This window comes from Micropterus dolomieu, linkage group LG21, assembly GCF_021292245.1.
Source record: "Micropterus dolomieu isolate WLL.071019.BEF.003 ecotype Adirondacks linkage group LG21, ASM2129224v1, whole genome shotgun sequence".
NCBI classification, from domain to species: Eukaryota; Metazoa; Chordata; class Actinopteri; order Centrarchiformes; family Centrarchidae; genus Micropterus; species Micropterus dolomieu.
This window is the reverse complement of record NC_060170.1, coordinates 19,869,331-19,890,166: the sequence shown is the minus strand read 5'-3', so window position 1 is coordinate 19,890,166 and position 20,836 is coordinate 19,869,331. Positions and strand designations below refer to the sequence as shown.

Sequence of the window (20,836 nt, the reverse complement as noted above, 5' to 3'; positions counted from 1 at the left end):
ATTATTATTATTATTATTATTGTTATCTTTTTTTCATGGAAGTGTTCAAACTTCAAACTTGGATAGACTAATGCTCTATTAATGACCCAGGCACCCAATTGAACTGTGTGTATGTGTGTGTAAGTGTGTGTGTGTGTTGAGACCAGACAAACTAAAACAGCTCTCTCAGCACAAAAAAGTCAGCTTGCCTTTGGAGATGTCGCTGTCATTTTATGCGCAGCGACATCTACTTGCTTCTCCAAGGCTATTTCAAAACTGTGAAGAGGGCACATGAGGGTTTAAGGGAATATAAGGCCAAAGCAGAAGTGTGTGCTGAAGCGTGTGTGTGGGTGTTTGTGCGCCTGTCCATGCCTGAGTGTGTGTTTGCCTATGTGCATCTCTTAGGGTATTGTTCCCTCTCCTGTTTCAAAATCTAGCAGCCCCTAAAGCCAAACACAAAACATTATCCGACCTGTCATACAGTAAAAGAGATATCATCTGACTCTTTTTCAAAATAGGAAACCCATTCTGTCTTTCCCCAAGCATTAGTTTAATACAGAAGTAATGTTATAATATTTTATTTTATTTTTTTGGCACATGTGTTGAAGCAATGTGTTCTGTATGGTCAAAGCTGTGGTAGATTTGGTTGAATGCTCAGTGGTAAGGCTGCCATGTAGGAAAAACAGTGATGCCATCTGGCAAGTTGCATATGCATCACTTCAACTGTGTAGCATTTGTGGTGCATGACATGTAAACATATTTTTCAATGTTCACAAATGTACAAACATAAGTATGTAAGTGTTTGAGCTTGCCTTTGTGTATGTGGGATTGTTTTTCAGTGGCCTAGTTTTAATACAAATACTTTTGTTTTGTGTATACAGTTGGGTATGACTATGGCTGAGTGTTCCACAGTTAGCTAGTATTTGTGGGTATGTACTTGCATGTGTGCATACACACTTATTATGCACCTGTCTATGTGCCCATTAAGGACTCATCACAGGTAGCAGTGTAGTGTTTCACACTGTATTCTGATGCTTCAACTTACCTGAGAAAGTACTGGAGTCAGTTATTCTTTTCTAAAGTTTTGTAAGACTATGATGCATTCAGTGCTTTATTTACAGCAAAAATAATGAATTTACTTCACTTCTTATTAATCACAAATAAATAATGTAACATTATTTAGAATTCTTAAATGTCAGTGCTCATGAAGTGTATTTTTCTCTTTCTAAAATCTAAATACATTTGATGTTCCAGTTGTACCATTTAGTTTGCTTCACCCACTGCATGTCTTAAAGGGCCCAAATTGGAGACTGTAGGATCTGAAAGACAGCTACATCATAGTTTAAATTACTCCAACCAGACTGCTTAATGAAAACAACAGCAGAAACAAAGAGCAATCATAAAACTTTGTGGTTCTGGATGATGAGCCAGATTGTACTGACTCAACCATCCTACCTACAAAGTTTGTCCAGCAATGCCTTGCAACATGTCGTACTATTATTTTTTTCCCTAGCAATATGTGAAATGCAACTATTCAGATACACCTACGTATGTAGTGGTGTTCATTCATATGTATGTATGTCTTCATATACTTACAACTCTTTCTGTTACCTACTGACTGGGCTCAAGTTACCACTTTAGCTATTAAGTTACCCTGCAGCCTTTCCAGTTTTAAATAGTCTGTCCCTAGTTGTTCTTTTAAATCACCAGTGAGTCAGTCAGAGATGTGATGTTCCAGAAACTCTTGTATTTTCCTTTGAATAACACATCTGCTGGATTTATTCATTTAAGGATTACAACTGCTCCCAATTATTCTCCCATGCTGCCATGTCTGCCTTTAAAAATAGAGAGGTTTTTTTTGTTAAAGCTAGGATTAGTCTGGGTGAGGCGACTGGGTTGCTGCTTCAAGACAGGAGGAGGATAAGAACATCTGGACACACACACATATTAACTTGCATAGGTATGCAAGTGCATCCATGAATATTGAAAATGACTGATGTGTATACTCACACATCCCGTCATTGGCCAATGAAAGGAGATAGTTAATCTTACCATACATCTTTAGCATATTTTCCTAAATGGCACTCCAGATGTGAAATTCTGACATCACTGGGGCCCATTTATCAATTTCTCAAAAGGTGTACAGACACTGAAATGCTAGCTGAAATTCCATTTGATACACAGGTAGCATATTGTTGCCAAATGGCTGTAATAACTCCCTGCTGTCTAATTTACATTTAAAATGTTTTCTATGACATATATTGACCATTCTCTATGTACAAATGAGTTATTCAAACAAATGAGGCCTGTTTTCATTGGAAAGCTCAGCAGAGATTTGAGCCTTCCATCAGGTAATCACACCACTCATAGAGTAAATTCCTCATGGACCTTAAGTCATCATTATAATGACACACACACACTCATGTATCTACACTTTGATCACTGGCAATAGACTTGTTATTAGGTGTAAGGCCAGATGTTACATGACTGAGATGTTTTGCATAATGAGGAATATAAATTAGTTAGCATCCTTATTGTATGGTGTGTGTGTGTGTGTGTGTGTGTGTGTGTGTGTGTGTGTGTGTGTGTGTGTGTGTGTGTGTGTGTGTGTGGCCATATGGACTATAATTAGTGAAGTAAACCCAGGTCAGAAGAAAAGAAGAAATGAGTCTGTGTTTTTTGTGTGTGTGTGTGCAAATTCCATCCAGAGCATATGGCTCATGCTAATAGACAAATATGTTGCATATAATTATTGGGGGAGAATGCATATTTCTGTGTGTTTTCATGTTTTGCTATATATAATCAGACAATTAAAGTGTTGATGAAGTGTATATTCAGGTGAAGCTGTTGAGGTTTCTGTAAAAGACAAATTACAATTGAATCGCTAAAAAAAGAAGAAAGCAGTATGAAGACATTATTAGTATTAGAAGGCAGCACCTTTTGTTACATATGTAATGGTATTTGACCACATTAAAGCAATACTGCTAATATTCTCTGTCTTACCAATAACCAAACTTAGCTGAGGTTTTAGAAATAAAATGTGGATTAACCAGTCAAATGGCAATTAAAACCAAATCATGCTAAAGATTTCCATGTCTCACAAATCTATTACAATGACGTAATCGCCCTGACACACAAGTGCAGGGAATTGTGTACACTGTAGACACTGTTCAGAGCTGTATGTGGAAAATATACTTGAGAGGTTGAATGCATTTACAACAGCCTTGATGTGAATAGCCATGTGTAATGTGAGAGCATAAAATACATAACATTGCTGTCAGTGCATTTCATGTGAGGTGCATTGTTAGGGGTTTGTAGTAGATGAAGATTATAATTGGAATGTAAAAATTACAATTATGAAATATTTGTACCAGATACAGTAGGTGTTGTTTACCTACCTATGTTTAGCTTCTGTATGTTAAACAGGAAGACTCCCTAATTTAAATAATTTTATTTTTCAATCTTGAAAGTTTTTATAACATCAACATGTGTCAGTTGTTCACACATCCAGACATTTCAACCAAACATAAACTGTAATAGTATTTTTAATAATTATAATGTACCATGAATACCAATGTGTTTAGCATAGCACAGTCTGCGAGCTGTAGGGGCTTTGAAACTGGCATGACCAACACACTGAGAGACTAACGGGAGGCTAACGAGAAAACTACCATGGGCTCTGTGTATGTTTGTTTGTGTTTGTCGAGAGCATGAGGGGCATGCATGAGCACACACACAAGTACATGCAAGATTAAACTTTGTGTGTGTGGGACTGGCAGGGTAGGACTACCTTTTGTTAAATTGTTCTCATTTTTCTTTATCTAAACTCCTTTCATTTTACATGGCATTTATCTCCCAGGTCCAGATTACATGCGTCTACAGTGTAATGGCAGCCATAACGAAGAAAGCACTACAAACATTCAACTTCAAAGAAAACAAAGTTGAAAAGAAGAGCTAAGCCTGTAAAGAATTTGTTAGAATAAAAATGTTGTTTAGTCCTCCCAGAAGTGGCTCTTGTGTATCACACCACTTCAGAGAGTTGAGCATGCAAATGTACTCTTCTCACTATATGCGTGCTTAACCGCAGCTGCACTTTCCATCAATTTGGTTTTCAAAGGCCAGAGGTCAAGGTCACTGTGAAGGAATGTCTTCAAATTTGGACACTAGGATGAACTGAACTGACCTTTTATTAAATTCCTTCTATGTATTCACTAAATATATTATACCAGTCTGGACAGACATGCACGTAAACTGAAACTTGACTGGTTGGCTTAGGCATACAATCGCAGGGGGGTGGAAATTCTAGTTTGGAAATATTTTGTTATTGCTACAGCATATACAGTGCAACAGTGCTCTGTTGTTGGTTTACATACATTTTATCCATCCATTGTCAACCGCTTATCCTGCATACAGGGTTGCGGGGTCGCTGGAGCCAATCCCAGCTGAGATCAAGCGCAAGGCGGGGTACACCCTGGACAGGTCGCCAGTCCATCGCAGGGCCACACATTGACGAACAACCACTCACACCTAAGGATGATTTAGGGTCACCAATCAACCTAGCCTGCATTTCTTTGGATGGTGGGAGGAAGCCGAAGCACCCGGAGAGAATCCACACAGACATGGGGAGAACATGCAAACTCCACACAGAAAGGCCGGGGAAACTGGGGTTTGACCCACGACCTTCTTGCTGTGAGGCAACAGTGCTAACCACTGCACCACCATGCTGCCCACATACATTTTATTTATATGCTGATTTAGTTGTCATGTGTACCATCAAAAGAGAAGCTGACAGTCGAGTACATAGAGGCTGGTGATGGAATAAGTAACAGCCTTTTACATTTAAGCAGTTAAAATGATGTTACAGAGACATGCAAATACCATCTAGTTCATAGCTATACCCTTTTCAAGGAAAGAGCTTGAAAAACAATACAGGCTCACTTGGATGCGCTATAAAAGTTAGAAATGTCAGTTCCAAGGGTTTGCTCACTAATTAATTAAAAAATGAGGACATTTGTTTATTTATATTTAACTGTTCATCCACATACAGTGAGAGTACATTGCACGAGAAATCACAGACATGACACAAACAACATAGAGAAGCCGTTCCATATATTGCTTGTCATTACAATAACTAGCCTGTAGCCCCTGTTCCATGTCGGGAGAAACATATGAAGTCCCAATTGAAGGATATGGGAGTTTTCCAAGATTGTGTTCCCCAAGGCACAATTCAACTAAACAAGTTCCAACTGACCCGCTGTAGTTTTCCAGAAAGTGACTGGCCTCCAAGATGAGACATCTAGAGAGAGAGAATAGAGAGAAAAAGATTGTTCTATAATTACAATTTCTAAGGAGATGGATGGTAATGGTTTTATGTCTTTTTCTCTAAGTTCTGGGGCCAACTCATTAATTTAATTGAGCAATTAATCTTGAAGGTAGCATGTTAACTGTGTGAACTGGCACTACCTCTAACAATGCTGTTGTTTTGGGGTAGTGTGTTCTTTTAATGTGTGTACTGCAAGCGTGTATGTGTGTGTGTGTGTGTGTGTGTGTGTGTGTTTGTGTGTTCATTCACATATCGGGAGTACCACAAATGTGCTGGCACGTTATATGTTTTCTCTCATTCTTATAATTACTTCTTAGTTTCTCAAGCAAAGCCTTGCATTTGTTCTTGGCTTGTTGATTAGTTGTTATCAAACTCTTCCCTCTGTCTCAACATTTAACAAGCCCAATAAAGGCAGAATTCCTTTGAAAATTATAAACGTGTCCCTAATCTGTCCCTCCTTAGTTTCTAATTCCTTAACTATTTTGACCAAATTTCTCTTCAGCTCATTAACTAAAGTTTGTCCCCATTTGACCAATGAGAAAAACTGTTGAAATGATGATGCATTAGCAGAGTCAAGAGGCACCGGGGGAACCAATGCCAACCACAGACTGCCGGGGGGGAACACACTGGCAGTCTTTGGTTGCGACTGGAGAGACAAACCTCAGATAAATATTGTATTATGCCTTAAATAATAGATAGGGAAGGAGGAGAAACACCTTACCCTGCAGGGACATCCAGACATCACACACGACTCTGCGCCGCATACACACATGAATACAATGATATAATGAGAATAATCGGCATATTCAGATGAGGCAATAAGATGTTCCATGTCTGTTGATATGAAGGCGAGATAGAGGAAAAGGGAGAATGAATTAACAATCAGGGACTTACACCTCACCCAGGAACACCCTACAACATACACACACCTGAAGAACAAACTTGCATATTATTAAAATATTTAGTTTGCAATGAGGCTTTTGTGCATTCTCATAAGAGGATTAAACATAAACAGGGACTAACATCTAGTTGCCATATGGAAAACCTGCCACATTTTTACAATAAATATACATTTTCTTTGTGGCAAATACCTTAAAAAGTAAAGTTGCTTTCTACTGGTTAAAGCCTTGGCCGTAAAAATTAATGCTATAACTAATCAGTTATATATTTTTTTCTTTTTGCCCTTTACCACATCACCTTTTCCTTTCTCTTTGCTAGCTGTTATTTCTCTCTCTTGTACTCTGCGTATTATCTTAGGCTGAGCAGAGGAGATTTTTTTCCCAATCTATGTCTGTGTGCAAGTGAAACTGTTTAGCATAGAATCAGTGTTTCTCAGGGGAGAGTGGAGAAGACCACATCATTACTGTGCAGCAGCTGTTCTGACATGAATTTTGGTAAGATGTACACTGGTAGTTGTTGCAGCAGCTTAAAACCACACTGTACCGAGAGGGACCTGGGAGGCAGGCACAAAAATGCAGATGGAAAATTCAGAGGGATGAAACAAAAATTATATCTCATAAGGTTTGCAACCATTCATTCTTGTGTCACTGCAAGAAACCACAGTTGCTCACCCATTGTGTGAAATTGAGCTTTGCCTGATAATGCAGCTGACAACTACACTTTCATTCATTCCCATTTAAAAACCTTGTGAAGTGAAGCACATGGGTGGCTGAATGGTTACAATGCATGCTGTATAGCCATAACATTTGCTGGTTCAACTCCAGCTGTGGACCTTTGTTGTATTTCATGCCCCCTCCCCTCCACCCATTTCCTGTCTACCTCTTTACTTCAGTCCAATAAAGGCGTCCCAAAAAACATCTTTTTTCAGCCTTGTAAACTCATCCAGAGATGCTGGATTGAATTTGGCTGGTAATTGGTGGTTCTTTGTACTCAGTTAGGCTAAACACTGAAATTACAATTTCATTCAACTGCTGGACATCAAGGTGATTTCACAAATGGCTTAGTGAGGTTAACTGAGAGTTTTAGAAAAGCTGACTGACTTCTTGGGGAACCATCTTTTAAAACTGTATTCATTTATGTATGTTTTTGGAATATTTAGATGTTTTTTAAGGGTGTTGTGATTATTTTTTTCTAAAAACATTCAAACCTCTTTATATTTAATAATATTTTGATTGAACAGAACCTGTCAAGTTTTCAAAATTATTAAATTAAATTAGTATCTTAATAGATTCTAACAAACAATTTTCTTTGTCAGTAGAACAATTTGTACATTTTATCTTTGTACATCGCACATCCTGGAGAGCCTCTCAATGGAGTCAGAGAGCCAGAGTAAGTTGTCATCCACCCAATTAGTTATTTAATCATTCAGGTAAACAACCCAATCAGAGTCACTCAGGCATAAAAAACTATGAAATACAGTTTTGAATATTTGACAGTCTGATTGACAATAGAGTCCTTAACAGGTGTCTTCTGTTTTAAAACAGGCAGACAGAGATGCCTGCATTTTGGGCTTCCGGCCACAACCTGTTCTTTTCTTTTTGTTGTTTTTGTTTTTTGCCGGAGGGTGTATTTGAGTTGTTTTTCTCAAGCCGAGACCTACTCCATAATTTTGTGTCTAGCCACGTCAGTGCTTGCACTGAGCTGGGGGAGAGGATGGTATAGGGTGGAGTGTTGAGACGATGCCATGCAGTTAAAGTGTCACATTTTCTGCCTCTCTTCTGCTTCTCCAATCACAGATTGTACCCTGTAACCCTTTGTGTTTTCATTGCACCCAGTAACTCACTAAAAGTCATGAAAAAATTGAACATGAAAAATGTTTCAAACTAAAATTCTCTGACTGCCCTCCATCACTGAAATCATTCAACAGGATGTCACTTATATGCTCTGTGCAGTATCCCAAACCAAAAACAACAATTCCATTTATCATGTAATTTCCTTTAAAAAAAATCCTCTAGAAAGCAGTGCCTAAAGCATGGCAGTCCATATTATCAGTTGGCTATGACAGCATATTGACACAATTCTTTGGGTAATCAAATTAACTACTTATAGTACAGTTATTTCTATATATGTGTAAGTAATAAGTATGGGACGTTGTCAAATTTGGTTCCCGTCTTTCTCACTGTCAGCAGCACAATTAAAACTTGCCAAAACACAGTTGATAATTAATACATGATTTAGCTCTGTGTGTTTATATGGTGTAGTAAAAGTTTTAGTTTAACATACCTGACAGCCTCTACTTCACATCATTGTTCTTTTTTAAATTTATTTTCAGTAGCCTGTTCCCTCATGTCAGTGAGCTCTGGATGGAGTTGTGGCTACTGATGTAAGATGTGTTGTCTCAAGTAGTACAGGCAGTGTTCTTACAAATAAATACATGTTTGTAAAATTATATTTGTAACCACTGATTTTCCAGCAAGCTGCTCTAAATTTAAAGATCTCTTTTTTTAAGACCCATCAGCACATCATGACAGGGCAGTGAATTGGCAATTAAAGTTGACTTGTTTTGCAAATCGAACCCACTTAGTGTTAACCTAATGCACCTGTGTGCCAGCTGTTGGAAAAACCTTGCATGGTTGACTAGGCTGTGCAGCCAAACATTAATCTGGTTTAAGGTGGCAGGGGAGTAGCTTGGTTTGTAAAACCTGCATGTTTTGGTGTGTCTCTGTGCCTGTGTATGTGTATGTCTGTGTATGCATGTGCATGACTGTGGTGTGCCTGTCTGGTCTTATTCATCTTAATTTTTTCCACCTTAGTTTCTGCTTAAACGTATGACTCATTGGCTGGCAGTGTGCAAAGTGCCTTGCAGAGAGCAACAAATGGGAAACATTGGGAGAGACAGGTAGTGAACTGTGCTTTCAGACGATCTGGTAGTAGGATGAGTCAACCTGCCTGAGCTTTAAGAAGGACTCTGGTTCTGCTTCTATTCAACCTGAATATAACTTTGGAAGCTGCCCTGTGCTTGCTAGTTTCATTTAGTCTCACGTCACCGTTTTTCCTACCTGAAAATAGATAAACACACACTCACAGACACACACCCATGTTATACATAAACAATACGAGGACAGGGATAATGGGTACTCATTGGGGATCTCAGAACTTCACTGGAAGATAATCTAGGGCTAAATGAATCAATGTAAATGTATCTATACTGTAATGTGCTGTAGATCTAATTATGTAAATATTTGATCTGAATATTTAGAAACAGAGTAAGACTATGAACAGCATACTGTGTGTGCATCTATGGCATTTTGATCTAGGGATTTCTGATATTCTAATATGTCCTGAGTTGAAACCATTTTTCTACCACACAAAACAGCAACACATTACCACAGGATGTGAGCCTCCTTCCTTAAACATGTCCACTTTCCTGAAAATGCTGTTCATCTCTAAGTTTTCGCAAATTTACCAAACTAATCATTGTTTTCTCTCTAAACTGTGAATTTTAGCACCAAGTTTTATGGTATGTAGAAAGTGTTTTCTAAATAACTTTTCTGCCTGTGAGTCAGCTCGCCTACACTCTCAGCAGGTCTGCTTTTTTTTGAAGGGAGTGTTTGCATGTTGCCAAAGACTTAAGGAAAAACCCTTTGAACAGGCTTCCTTTAAAATTTGAGCTACTGAGGTTTATTCCCAAAAGTGATGAACCTTTAATACCGTCATAAACTTTTGACTGCTGCAGAGGTGTCACAAGACCCTGCTCTTCAAGACCCTGAATCCCATCTGGCAGCTGGAACTAAGACAGTGTCAGTGAAATCAAGATTCATTATGAAGGTCACTATGCATGTTTTTCAATCTGTAACAAATGAATTAAACTGTACTTCATCAGCAGTTCATTTGCATGCACTCTAGTAACAACTAGTTGAACTTTAATTCAGTGGCGTCAATAATCCAATTATATTTGGGGGATATACAGGTGCTGGTCATATAATTAGAATATCATCAAAAAGTTGATTTATTTCAGGAATTCCATTCAAAAAGTGAAACTTGGATATTATATTAATTTATTACACACAGACTGATATATTTCAAATGTTTATTTCATTTAATTAATTCATTTAAAATAATTGTGATGATTAAAACTGACAACTAATGAAAATCCCAAATTCAGTATCTCTGAAAATTAGAATATTACTTAAGACCAATACAAAAAAGGGATTTTTAGAAATGTTGGCCAACTGAAAAGTATGAACATGAAAAGTATGAGCATGTACAGCACTCAATACTTAGTTGGGGCTCCTTTTGCCTGAATTACTGCTGCAATGCGGCGTGGTATGGAGTCGATCAGTCTGTGGCACTGCTCAGGTGTTATGAGAGCCCAGGTTGCTCTGATAGTGGCCTTCAGCTCTTCTGCATTGTTGGGTCTGGCGTATCGCATCTTCCTCTTCACAATACCCCATAGATTTTCTATAGGGTTAAGGTCAGGCGAGTTTGCTGGCCAGTTAAGAACAGGGATACCATGGTCCTTAAACCAGGTACTGGTAGCTTTGGCACTGTGTGCAGGTGCCAAGTCCTGTTGGAAAATCATAACATATCTTCATCTATTCACTAAGAAAATCACATGTGCATTATACATATACATTTACATTACAAACAAGTTGATTGATTAAGGTAGATGGTGTGAAAAATACAGAACAAATAATGTATACCCAGGAGAATCTAAGATAAGCATATTGGTTTGCTGTATTCTAGCCAACACTTTCAAATACATTTGATCGCAGTTTATTATAAATAATATTTCAACCACTATTTAAACCTCTTATAATCTTAATTATAACTTAAACCACTCTTTAATCCTGCCACCCCATCAGGGATTGATTTGTTTGATTGAAGTGTGCTATTTGAATTAACAGTGCATAACCTACATGTTTCTATTTTAATTTTCAAAGCAAACATATTAGTTGCATAACCTGTGAGTGTTAAAGTTTAATCATGAGTCAAATAATAAATATGAAGATCATAGTGTAAGTATAGTCGAGCTCACAGACATACAAAAAGATACATAACATAACCAGGGTTAATGAGAGCATTAATACCGGAAGTTACACTGATCCCAGAAAGTAGGGGAAAGTTTTGGTAGACAGCTGTTCCGCTTAGTAACAGCATAATGACACACGATCCATTCCTCAATATCATACCAATGAGAAAGTATTGTGTTTGAGTGATTGAATAATTACCAGAAACTTGAAATCCCATCAGGATGAGCTTAATATAAAAGGTTTAAAAACTGATGCCGGGAGAAATTTTGTTGTCCTATATTCTGAATCCAGACCCCACATTTTCTAGATTTGTTTTTTACTTTTTGCAATCCTAAGAATGTACTACATTGAACTATATGAAGTACAGAGATTCATGCTTCTACATCTGAGTGTTTGGTTCCCACCAAACTGATGGTGGCTATTAATTTAACATTACTGAATGCTGAACAAAAAGAATAAAATAATCTTCAAATAAAGTGATCAAGTTACACTGTTGGGACAATTCAGCATTGTCTGAAGGATTGTCAGTCACAACAAACATGGGAACAATTATAAGGACGTAGACTTGAATAGACTTTGGTTATGGCAGTTACAGTGTATTAACACGTGAACACTTCTGTTCTGTAGAATCGGATCACATTTTTATCAACATACCAGCCTCCTTCTGACTTTCAATTTGAAAAATTCTATTTATTCTTAAGCGCTGATTTCCTCTCAAAGATTTAACACTGCTGATAAAACCCACTAGGCTGTGTGTGAGTATAACAATATATATGTGTATATAGAATGCCTCACAGACCATCTGTGAGAAACCGTAATCTCAGAAAATCTTCCTAAGCCATAAATTTCTCTTTCAATTGGATGATTTAAATTGAAAGAAACAAAAGGGAAGAACCAAAGAGTAAACAGTTAGTGTGAGACTGAATTTAAGATATGGAAAGGAACAGAGTTGACTCAATGAAATACTAAGCCTTTTATCTCGGAGAGGTTTAAGTTGAGTGCTTTTTGTTTAGCATATTGCACAACTTTACAGGCAAAGCATCTTTCACAAGGCATATACAACTTCACATATCGGTGCTTTCACAGATATGTGCACACGCACATCCTCTTTAAACTGACAGAGGAAACGCAAAAGCAATGAAAAGTTTGTTTCTATGACTGTGATTTTCTTTGACGTCTTAATGTGGTGTTATGAAGCAAAACAAAAACAACACATGCGAGCCGTTGTGCTTGTTTACTCATCTTATTGCATAAGGGCTCATTTAATTTGATCACATATTATACAGTCTTTCATGTTCACTCACATCTTTTCAGTCGCAGACTGTTTTAGTGCATTTACAAAGTAATTGCCATCAGATTGGTGGGGATACTCAGATGCAATGTTTTTTCTACAGGATATAATTGGTACAAATTTTGTCTTTTTTTAATCGATCAAATCCAACATTGTTATTGTGTGTTAGGTTTTGATCCATGTCAAAGTAAAAAGCTCCATTCAAGGGAACTAACATTGATTCCCCCCCTGCAAGTTTGAGTAAAAGGATGCATAAACTTATCAATCATTCATTTCCCCAACTGGCTTTGAGGAGCTAGCTTTGACTAATGATAGGTCTGTGTAGTAGCAGAAATACACTAATCCTTGATTTTTGTTGTAGAAATACCCCCATACTATAGACACCTTAAAACCATATTCATTAGATTTTCATTCAAACAAGGAAAAGATAAGTGTTCACTCTGAAATATAATACAAGAGGTAAATTGTGCACCGAAGGATCACACCAGGAATCCACTGACTCCGGTTATGGCACGTTACGACTGCACTGCGGTTTTGCTACGTCCAAAGCCCGGCGTCCAAGTCCACTGGAAGCATCTCAGAAGCGTTTCAGCAGCAGAGCATGCATCCTGCCCCATGACTTGTTATTAATTTGGCATTTTTGTGCTTCTACTGCCTTCTTCACAGCTCTTTGTGACCCCGTTTTGTTCCGTCAACTTCACTTCTGCATATCCCACAGGGAGCATTTCAGAATCAGAGCATTTTGCTGATTTTGGGTTTCGATTTTGTTGATTTGGTAATCAGTGTTTGCATTTTGTGTTTCTACTATGATTAAGTAGCCTAGGTAGTTAAATGATTTATTTTAGTGTCTGTTTTAACTGTGTTTATTGTTGTTTTACAATCGGGAGTCTCCACAGGGTGTTTTATTTTGAAGATTGACCGGATTCTCTATGACGTTCTGTCTGACTTCCTGTCTGGTTCGATCTGCTTGCGTGAGAAATAGACCTGCTACCTGTTCTCTGCAGAGCGGCGACCCACTTCTGGGACGCTTCTGGGATGCGCTGCTGCCGCGTCTGATGGACTCGGCTACGGAGTCAGTGGATTTTAGGAGTCAGTGTTTGGGATTGTAGTTTGGTAAAAAAAAACAACACCCAATGGTAGTTTGGTTAAAACATCCTTTATCTTCCATCAAATTTGATCAGGACAAGTGAAGGTGTAATTAATAACAATGGCCCTGTTACATTTAAATGTCCCAGTAAGCCATGCTGGTGAGCTACCACACACAGTACCAGGGTCCTGGAATTGAAGAGCCTAACTGCACACAGCAATAACACATGTGCTTTTCTTGCTATAACAAGCAAAAATGTCTCCTGTGAAAAATATAAATTTTGTGCACGCAATGTGACCCTTCAGAGTTTGTTCTTTTCCCCTGGATGTTGGCTCAAGTGACACATTTGAATATGACTCTGGTTCTAGAAAGACTGTTAAAATGATGATTGTATTTTAAAGTATCACACATATTCAGTTGCCTCCATTGCAGCTGCCAAAAAAAGTTATAGTTCTATACAAGACCAATGACTGATCAAGTATTCATCTTTGAATATCCTGTGCCCAGGCAGCATTTTCATGTTGTATGTTTCTCATTCCTGTCTATTATTACTTACCTGAAACAAACATATGATCCTGCTAGTGAAGGCTGGTTTGGAATAGATATTCTGTCCTGCATATTTACTGTGCCACATATTTAAAGTCAAGTCTATTTCTCTTTGTGTTCAATGTATTCTACAGTTTCACACTAAAGGGCAGCTGATCTCTATCAGTGCCTATGGAGTCAGGTGTTTAGATTAGCTGGGTATTGACATTTAGTGAGGCACCTTTTCATGTTTACTAGTCAAAGGTCCAGTCAATGAAATGTAAATGATGAGGATACACTCAAATTAAATACAAGTATCTGAAATAATGCACTAATTATAGTTTGATTCTGTATTGCCAAACATCCTTTACAGTGGTTATATTACATCTTTGATCCTGTATAACACAATAAATTAAGAGAAACTCCATTGTAATGTGCAACGTCCTTGTTGTCTCTCCCCCAGTACTTGTTTCTCAGCAAACAATCCTGGTAATCCAAACGCCTGGCATCATAAATCTGGCAACCACCTCACCAAAGCTGTACTTGCAAAGAAACTCCTAAATCAGATGAGAATTAGATTTGTTTTCTTCTTGCAATGTTTTAAATCTGAAAGATGCGCTACTATCAGTTAGGTTTGGAACAGTGGGAAAGATTAATCAATGAAGAGAGTGGGAGAGTGTATAATGAAATAGTCATTTATTTAAATTTTTCTCCTTACTGGCTCCAAGATACAGCTAAATAGACTGTACTATATTATGTATGGTGCTGAAAAGAGTGTGCCAATGTGACTTCAGGGAATACGATTGAGCTTTGTGGGCATGAACCCACATATGTGTGCGGAGCTGTGCAGGTGTGTGTGAGCACGTTTGTATGTGTTGCTTGTGGTGCTCGCCATCCTTGTTTTCCCTTTCTGTCCCTCTTCTCTGTGACTATATCTGCAGGCTCTCTCTCTGGCACACAAACACACACCTCCTGCTACCCAGTCAGTATCCTCCACATCTGTCTCCTCAGTTTTTACAATATAGAACAGTAAATGTGGATCACCTCCAATGAATTTGCTGAGCTTAAAAGTCTAGCCCCTCCTGTGCTTCAGAGTCAAGTGGTGTGTTTATGTGTGTGTGTGTGTGTGTGTGTGTGTGTGTGTGTCTGTGTTTCTAAGAATATGAGGTGTCTCAATAGTGTATCAACAGCTATTTTTCCTCAATGGAGCCACGGAAAGCTTCTGAAAGCCAGGGCTAGGTCATTGTTTATCACCAGGCTTTTCCCATGGTTTTTCAAAAGCTTAGGTACTAACATAGCGCTGGGCGGGGGGGTTAGATACTCAAATACCACATCATTGTCCTCTGGGAGCAAACATAAGACTATTAGAGCCGACTTAGAATCCCTACGCAAGGGAGAGCAAAGTTACTAAGAAGCGGAGCACAAGGGGATTTGGATCTTGTCCTTGTGCAGGACATACTGTGTCCATGTGAGTTGTCCTTGAAGTGGTCAGATAAAGAGTTATACATAAAAGAGAACTCTTGACAGCAAAACTTAGAAAGTAATACCGATGAATCAAGCAAAATCAGCCAACTGTCAAACCATTTTAAGGTTGCTGTAATAACTAAAAAAGTCACAAAAGTTTTTGTTGGGTGGAGAAAAGGTGCTCTTATTTCTCAATAGGTTGTTTAACAGAGATATAAAAGAGAGCGGAACATACTTTTAAGATTAATCGTCTTTTGTCTCACATCTTTGCTCATCTCTTCTAGGCATTAGGTTAAGATTTAAGGAAATGAAGAAAAAGAACACGTTTGTGATCAAACTTAATTTCTTTTCTCAATCTTTCCTGCTCTCTTGTTCATAACCTCCAGCAAGATTCTGCAGACTCCGGCAGAGACAGATACATAAATCATCTCAGGAGGCTCGTTGCCCAGAGAAACAGACTGGGATCATAAGGAGGATTATATACAACTCTGTGGTTTAGCCCCAGGCCTTCTGATAGGCTGGTGCCATAGCAACCACAAGTTAGTGTTAGCAAGTAGTCTTGGTGTGAGCAGTCTGAGTAATTTTGTCTTGTAATGTATGCTTTGACTGGTTGGGTAGGCTTGCGTCAGCATTAGGCTAGGATGAGATTACGCAGGAGTCCTTGCCATGTCAGATAAGAATTCTGTGTGCAACCTAAGAAGCTGCAGAGAAGGAAAACTTGGCAGGCACAGCAGCATCTGGGGCTATATGCTGTGATGAGAAAGCAATTTATGAATAATTAGATAAAAAGTATCTCACAAATTATTGAATTTCTCTAGGAGAGTAATCTAACATACTGTACAAACCAAAACCATGCACCATGAGCCTGTACTCACTGTAGGAAATAAACAGAGCTGGTTAGCAATGATGAAAAAAATTTAACAGAAATAATACATATACAGATAGTACCACACGTGGAACTACTGTAGAATTCAGTCCATGTTTTATACAGTTCATGCATACTTAAAATCTTGTACATGGAATCTTGTTACTCTCAAAATTGCCATGAAATATTAAATGATATAAAGCACAGACGTTTTACTCTTTGGCCCATCATATGGGTACAGCATTGTGTGTTTCTGTCTTACATCATCATGGCTAAAACCTAGCATCTCTAAAATATAGCAATTTCAGGAAGTGATTAAAAGCTAGGATGTGACTGCAGGCAGTAACATATATTTTATCATGTATGTAACATATATATTTTATGTACACTTGTGGCCGATAGGTTCAGAAATTATTACACCAAATTAAATAAATATTTGTGATGACCTGCTGGTACTAGATGGCCCGTGTCATGGCCTTTCTCTCAGAGGTAATAACTGGGACTTCTTTTTACCACTACAAGCAAACATCCTTAACACCACAGCTGCTATATATAATAACTAAACACACCTTCCTCTTTTACCCATTGTCTTTTCATCCTTTGGGCCCTTTTCTGGTTCCATAGTTAAATTAAATGCAAAGTATTTGATACTTTTGGAACAAGAAATTGTTGGGTAAACATTGAGAAATCCCCCCAAAACCTCCTTATATTCCACCTGAAACTAACTCATCTGGCTCATACCTTAACAACTTCTTTCTTCTCATCTTTTCATCAGCTCATCCTCTTGTGCCTCCCCTCATCCCTATGACAACGGTATCCTCTCTACTTCTTTTTCTACACGTGTAATCACACTTGCATGCACATATTGATGGTTATGAAAATGAGGGATTGAAGAGGTTGCAGCGACTTGACGGAAAGAAGCTGAGAGCAGGGAACAGACAGATGGTAAGATGGGTGGGTCAGTGACGTTAAAGGGAAATCATAAATGTGGATGACCATTAATCCTTCAGTCCTACAGTTCATCCTTCAGCTCATTCAGGGAGAGAAGTAAATGAAAAAGTAGCAAAGCGATGGATGGATAGAGAGATTAATGTGTAAATGGGTGGATAGATAGGCAGATGGGTAGATGAATAGATAAGCGAAAAAGAAAAATGGATGGATGGTTTGGATATTTAGGATTCACAAGTCATTACAGCTCTGCGATGGACTGGCGACCTGTCCAGGGTGTACCCCGCCTTTCGCCCAATGTCAGCTGGGATAGGCTCCAGCCCCCACCACCCTGTACACAGGATAAGCGGTTGACGATGGATGGATGGATGGAAGTCATTACAGCTGCACATACCTTCAGAGGGAAAGGAAAAACTGTTTGAGGGATGGCTGGAGGACTAATGGAGAAAAGGGGGCCTGGAGTAATGAATGCACTGCATGCAGATGTAGATTTCGAAAGCAAAAAACTAAGGTTTTTCACAACATTCAGTGGTGGAGCAAGTACTCAGATCTTTCACTTTCACTAAAACGTAGCAATACCACACTGTAGAAATACTCTGTTAGAAGTAGAAGACCTGTACTATAGACTATTAGCATTAAACTATACTTCACTAATGTTGCAGCTGTTAAAGGTGGAGCTAATTTTAATTACTTAATGTTCTGCTGGGTCCGTAAAAAAAGTATAATATTTGGGTCCAAAAATATAGTGGAGTAAAAGTCTAAAGTAACAAATAAAGTACTTCAAAATTTTACGTAAGTACAATACTTGAATAAATATACCTAGTTACATCCCACAAGACTTGTTGTTTCTCTGGAAAATAAACTGCAGTTAAATGTGGAATTCTATTTTTCTTTGGCTTTTCATCATTTCCATAATGTTTCTTTTTCTTCTGTGTTTGTTGTTATTGAGTGATTGAAGCACCATTTTCATCCTCTTTACTTCTTGTTTCTGTAAGAGAGTGACTGACCCGTAGAAACCTACTAACATTCTTCCCTCCATTTTGCTCCATTTGACCCAATCATCATTAGCCTTCCTTTACTTAGCCTGCACAATTATATAAATCGACTGCCTGCCTTCCACATATTTGCCCATCATACTGTGGGCGACTGAGTCGTGAAATTGCTAAAAGAGCCAAGACACAATGGATCGATTATCCTGTATGTAAAGGGTCACATGAGTTTACCCTCACTTTAACATGTGCCATCATGATAATAGGAGGATTCTGGTAACCCTTCCTTTTACAGTCCCCTAATTGCTAAGTATGTACCTAGTAAATATATGGTAAATTAGAGTATATTGTTATGTAATTACCACTGGTAAATAAACTAGGCCTATACACAGAAACTGCAGCTGAAGTACTAAGACAAAACTCAACTATTAACCATCAGCTCAACTAAGTACCATGTAGTTGTGTCCAGTTCAGGCTGGTAATAACTAAGTGTTTATAAGATAGATGCGTACTACTAAGTAAGCAATCAATTCTTAGAAACACCTCCTCTGTTATCATTATTGTAGTTATCTAAGGTTTATGTTGAAAACAGAAGAGGGTTCAAAAATAGTTCTGGGCACAGAGAACAAATTTCTGCACACAAATAAGTATTTGTAATCTCTTTTCAAGGCAACGTTTCAGTCTGCAACTATCAATCTATTAGAAAGGACATGGCAAGAACACAGTAATTCCATGGAAACACACAAGGCTTCCTCCAACAGTGCAGTTTCCGCCTACTTACAAAGTAAGTTGTGAATACAGTATTTAAGAAGGACCATTATAAAAACCTTATAAATGGGTGAAACCATGAACAGGTACAATATCAGCAAAAGTAATTTATTGGAAAGTACTATTTTTATTTCTGGATAGTGCATAATAAACTTGGGCTGTTTCCAACATAAACCTTGGGTAACTACAATTGTAACTTGAATTGTCTACTCTCCTAAACCTAAACTGGTCACAACTACAAGGTACTTAGTTGAGTTAATGGGTAATAGTGGAGATTCTTCTTAGTATTTCAACTATGGTGTCTCTGTATTTACCACTTTATTTACAAGTGGTAATTATTCAATAATATACTCTAATTTACCATATATTTTCCAGGTAAATACTTAGTAATTAGGGCACAGCAAAAGCAACTATTACCGAGTATCTTTGTTTCCTTCACTCAAACCATGTTTTCAGGCATATGTTTCTATCATTTGATGTATGCTGGCTTCTCTTGGTTACTAGGTTAAGATTGATGATTTGTCTGAAATTTACTTGAACAATCCTCCAGGGACTGGCCAGTTAATATTGTACTCATTGAGACAGAGGGCCCTTCGTCTCAACCTGAGTCACAATCACCTGTAACCATGGCAATCTGAAGGGAGAGAGAGGGGAATGACAAAAAGAGATGTAGAGAGAAACAGACTGACAGAGTGAAATGGAATAAAAAGACTGAAAAGTTTGGATAAAAAACAGAGAGTATGTGTCTGTGAAGGAGGAATCATTGAGGCAGTGACGAACAGAGACTGAATAAGAGAGAAGGAGCAAATTAGTGTTGAGTGAGTGCAGTGCACTCATCAAAGATTCAGCCCTGCGCCTCACCCAATGATAAGGTTTAGATTGCAACATTCGATCCGTCAGATACAGTTGATGCTATACTCTTTATGCCCCTTCGCGTTATAAGCCCATCGGTGTCCATTTTGGACTGGGATATGGACTTGTCTGTTGGCTGAACTGTGTGTGTCTAAAGCACAATGGAGCGACTCTGTCGATATTCCATTATGCTGTATAATGTTAGGGCTCCAGAGGACTGAGAGAGAGTGAAAGCGGGAGAGGTAGAGAGCGAAATAAGAGGGAGAACAAGAAGAACCCATGTAATCCTGATGGTATTCTACTCACAGAGCTGTGTTACACAGTACAATATCAGCAAATGGGATTTGATAGGCATATCATGGATGATTTGTCTTGCTAATATTCACTCTAGAATAGAACGATCCCTGATTGTTTCACATCTTATATCTGCGTAACTGTATTTGGGAATATCAATCTCATGCTTCTCTCAGTCCAGCCCTAGTTTTTCCTCACATCATCCTTTGTTCCTAGATTCTCTTCCAGCTCTTTGCTTTCATAAAATGTCCATGGCTTTCTGTGTAATGATTTGAGGAAAGCTCAGCTGTTCCGTATTATGGCTCCATTCCCTCCTCTCTCCACAGTCACACACTTACCTCTTTGATTCAGGGGCCGAATTTTTCCTCTGCAGTATTTCGAAGAACCTTGCTTTAGTTTCCCTGCAGTGATGAAGGAAGTTTGTGTGTACGTGTGTTTACCTGTAGAATCAAGAAAGTGCTTTGGTGGATTTTTTTAGATGAGAGAAAGAAAGAGAGAATGAAGGTTAACAATGTCTA

At 38.3% G+C, this 20,836-nt stretch overlaps 1 protein-coding gene and 1 long non-coding RNA gene across 2 annotated transcripts in view; one reads left to right on the top strand and one right to left on the bottom strand.

Annotated features, from left to right (window-relative positions):
* Positions 1 to 20,836, top strand: part of grid2 (glutamate receptor, ionotropic, delta 2) — a 460,903-nt gene that overhangs the window by 156,571 nt on the left and 283,496 nt on the right. The gene's annotated exons all lie outside the window — the stretch shown is intronic.
* Positions 4,711 to 8,716, bottom strand: LOC123960125. The gene is made up of 3 exons (XR_006822448.1): positions 8,486 to 8,716; positions 6,024 to 6,136; positions 4,711 to 5,275 (listed from the first exon to the last, which is right to left on the bottom strand). It is a non-coding gene; the product is annotated as an uncharacterized LOC123960125 (long non-coding RNA).